The sequence below is a fragment of the Pipistrellus kuhlii genome, unplaced genomic scaffold (assembly GCF_014108245.1).
Source record: "Pipistrellus kuhlii isolate mPipKuh1 unplaced genomic scaffold, mPipKuh1.p scaffold_m20_p_30, whole genome shotgun sequence".
Taxonomy (NCBI): Eukaryota; Metazoa; Chordata; class Mammalia; order Chiroptera; family Vespertilionidae; genus Pipistrellus; species Pipistrellus kuhlii.
This window is the reverse complement of record NW_023425530.1, coordinates 3,295,486-3,299,703: the sequence shown is the minus strand read 5'-3', so window position 1 is coordinate 3,299,703 and position 4,218 is coordinate 3,295,486.

Sequence of the window (4,218 nt, the reverse complement as noted above, 5' to 3'; positions counted from 1 at the left end):
TTTCTGGACCCCCAGTCTGACATGGATACTCACCTTAAATCCTGTGCATCTCTCCCACGTAAATACCACCTCCACCACCTCCTTGGCCCCTCTGCGCTCCTCCCACACTAACACTCCGTATGACCTGTACTTGTTGGAATGTCCGTTTCCTCCCAAAGACTGGGAGCATCCTGGGGACAGGGGAGGAATCGTGTTGGCTGTTGTATCCTAGAAAATGAAAAAACAAGTGAGAAAGAAGAAAGAAAGAGACACTGATGAATCTCCTGACCTAACAAATCTGCAGCCAAGAGAGAAGACCCAGGATTTGAGGGGTGAAGAAGGGCAGGGGTCCTGGGAGGGAAGCAGTGCCCGAAGGGCATGCCCACTTTCTCCTCCAGGGGTCACGCTTACCCCAGGCAGGCTCCTGTGATTCCAGCAAACAGAGGCGGTCTGTCCACAGGACTGGAGGACCAGCCCCAGATTCAAGGACGCACCAGGAGGCCTCACAGCACTCAGCAGAGTCATCCTCGCGGCGATGACTTATTGCAGCGAAAAGACACAAAGCAAGTCCCCGAAGGGAAAAGGTGCCCAGAGGAAAGCAGTCCCCAGTCCCGTGGTCGCACAGGGCCAGGGGTGAGGGAGGGATGGACCCCAAATGGCTCAAGGAAACTTTGGGTCCTGATTGTGGCGAAAGTGCTCAAAACTCACCCTTGTCTGTGCTCTGAAAGGCAGCAGTCCAAAAATCACTCGGACCAAGTTGGGAAGATTGGCTGTGAATAAAGGGGTCCCACCATTCTGCCCATTTTATTGAGCCCCAAGGGACTAGGTGGTTTTATGCTCTGCAGAGGGACTGATTACACACATTCTGAGTTTCTCCACTGAAATGTGATTCCTTAGGTTTTATCAGAGAGCTGACCTTTAAATATATATATATATATATATATATATATATATATATATATATATATATATATAATACACACACACACACGTGTGTGTGTGTGTGTGTGTGTGTGTATTATTGACTTTTTACAGAGAGGAAGGGAGAGGGATAGAGTTAGAAACATCCATCAGCTGCCTCCTGCACATCTCCCACGAGGGATGTGCCTACAACCAGGGTACATGCCTTTGACCAGAATCAAACCTGGGACCCTTTCAGTCCGCAGGCCGATGTTCTATCCACTGAGCCAAACTGGTCAGGGCAAGCTGATCTTTAAAAAAAAAAAAAAAAAAAAAAAAAAAAAGCTAAGAACCCCACCTAAATGTATACTTCCTTAAGAACAAAAGGAAATAACAAGACCAGTGCAGTTGCCCAATTGCACCCTGGCCTATAAGCAATGTTTCTTGGAAATCCTTCCTCTTGCACGGGCAGCGGCTGGTGTGCAATGACCATCAGCTTAGCGATGGTCTGCACACACGCTCCCTCTATGCATTTCTGCAGAAACTCGGTGCCCTGGATGCCTCTCCTTGTCACTGCATCTCGCCAGGGGCAGCAGGAGCAGCTGGAGAGACCGTGGGCCTGGACCTGGGACGAGAACCAGAAGAGGATGTGCAAGTGCAGAAGCTTCGAGAGGAAACGAACTCATCACATTTGCTCTGCAAACACAGGGCCCACGCAACAGGCACCAGCATTTGAGGGAAGTAGTTCTCAAAGAATCTAGAGAAGAAAGAAAACGAGCTGTCAGGCCTAAGCCTCTGAGGAAGAGGAAGGTCCAGGAAGGAGAAGGACCTCAGAGGATATAGTCCGAATAAAGGATAATATGCTATTCAGTGAGCTTGGAGGACTGGCTTTTCTGGCGAGAGTACTACTGTAGTTGCTTTGGATGTGTTTGCTGGGACTGCCACACTACATCCCACCATGCAGGTGGCTTAAACAACACATGTTGTATGGTCTCACAGTTCTGGAGGCTGGGAGTCCGAGGTGGAGGTGTCAGCAGGATTGGTTTCTCCTGAGGCCTCCCTCTTTGGCGTGTAGACTGCCGTCTTCTCCTCCGCCCTTCCATGGCCGTCCCTCTGTGAGTGCCCGTGTCCTGATCTCTTCTTAGAGGGACACGGGCCATATTGGATTAGGGCCCTCCGAATGACCTCATTATCTTGACGACCCCTTTCACAGTCCAGGTTCCAAGTACAGTCACATTCTGAGGTCCCGGGGGTGAGAGCTTCAACTATGCATTCTGGGGGTAGGGAGAGAGGAGGACACCATTCAGCCCATTACATTCACATTCCAGCTCCAACCACTTCACATGTGACCTTGGGACGTGCGGGCCTCTATGATGCCCAGTTTTCTGGTTTACTGAAAACAACCTATTTATATTACATAAATGCCTTGAGGACTACATGAAGTAACCCATGGAAAGCGCTTGGCAGGGGGACAAGGGCACAGGAACGACTCATCAGCTACAATCCTGATTCCGATATACTACATACGTATACATACAAACACATGCATTTATTGTTTGTACAGGGTATTACAGTGGGGTTCTCTCTCAATTAGGTTGCAGCCCCCAAATCTGGAAGAGCATAACCATAAAAGTCAATAAGAAAGTGTTATTACATCATCCGAGCAGAGCTTGCAAAGAAGCCGGCTAAAAACCAGCCTTGTGACCCCTAAGCTCAGTGATTCTCAACCTTCCCAATGCTGCTACCCTTTAACACAGTTCCTCCTGTTGTGGTGACCCCCAGCCATAAAATTATTTTCGTTGCTACTTCATAACTGTAATTTTGCTACTGTTAATGAATCGTAATGTAAATATCTGTGTTTTCTGATGGTCTTAGGCGACCCTGCTAGCGATTCTCAACCTGTGGGCTGCAACAGGCTTAGCTCAAGGGTCAGCAGCGTTGTCTGTAAAGGACCAGGAGCAAATGTTTTTGACTCTGCAGGACATTGAGTCTTTGCGGCAATGCTGTGGTTACAGTGTGAAAGCGGCCATAGAGGATGGAACCATATGAATGGGAGTGGCTGTGTGCCAATAAAACTTGCTCTGTGAACACCAAAATAGGAATTCCATATACTTTTTAATCTGTCAGGAAATATTATTCTACCTTTTGATTTTCTCCCACCATTTAACAATGTAAAAACCATTCATAGAAGTGCTATTCCAAAAAGCTAAGAAGTAAAAAGAGCCCAAATCTCCATCAATGGGTGAATGGATGAACAAAACGTGGCGCATGCACAACGTGGAGTATTACTCGGCCATGAAAAGGAGTGAACCCCTGATGCTCTCTGCAACCTGGATGGACCTTGAACACATGATGCTCAGTGAAGAAGCCAGACACACAAGGCCATGTATTATTGTATGAGTCAACACATAAAATACCCAGAACAGGCAAATCTATATCGATAGAAAGCTGATTTTAGTGGTTTTCAGGGGCGGGGGTGGGAGGGCATGCAGTGGGGAGAGACTGTTAATGGGCATGAGGTTTCCTTTGGGGTGATGGAAATACCCTGGAACCAGAAGACAGAGGTGGGGGTTGCACAACATGTGATTGTACTACATGCCCCTGAGTTGTGTGCTTTACAGTGGTTGAGCTGGTAATCCTGTTCCCCATGTACTAGTGTCTAAGACTCACAGATGCCCCCTTGTGTACTTACAAACAAACTCAGTCACACTCCCCTTCTTTGTCTAAGCCCGTGGTGGGCAATCTCATTAGTCAACAGAGCCAAATATCAACAGTACAACGATTGAAATTTCTTTTGTGAGCCCATTTTTTAAAAAACTTAAGCTTCTTCTAACACCACTTCTTCAAATTAGACTCGCCCAGGCCATGGTATTTGTGGAAGAGCCACACTCAAGGGGCCAAAGAGCCGCATGTGGCTTGCGAGCAGCGGTTTGCCGACCACTGGTCTAAGCGATTAGCTGAACTGCTTGTCCCCACTCCCTAATGGTAACAAAATGCCTGTTAACCAAACACTGGGTAAGCTTCTCTCCTCTCCTGGTCCCTGGACTCAGCCCCTTCTTCCTAGGCAGCTTGACAACCTCTAATCTAGACTCAGATCTAGACCCAGAAATGCGCTGAGAGAAACCAGGTGAAGTGCACGCATCGAGAAATGGCAGGGGTGGTGGGGCCCGATTCCTCGGTAGGCAGAGATTTGTGGCTGCTTGCAGGCTGTCCCCTCTGCTTGCAAGCCCGCAGCAGCCATTGACTTCCCAGCCCTTGTGCATCGATCTGTGTGGCAGGTGGCTGAGCAGAAGGGGCAGGCTCAGGGCCAGTACCACCCATGAAGTGTACTGCCGGTCT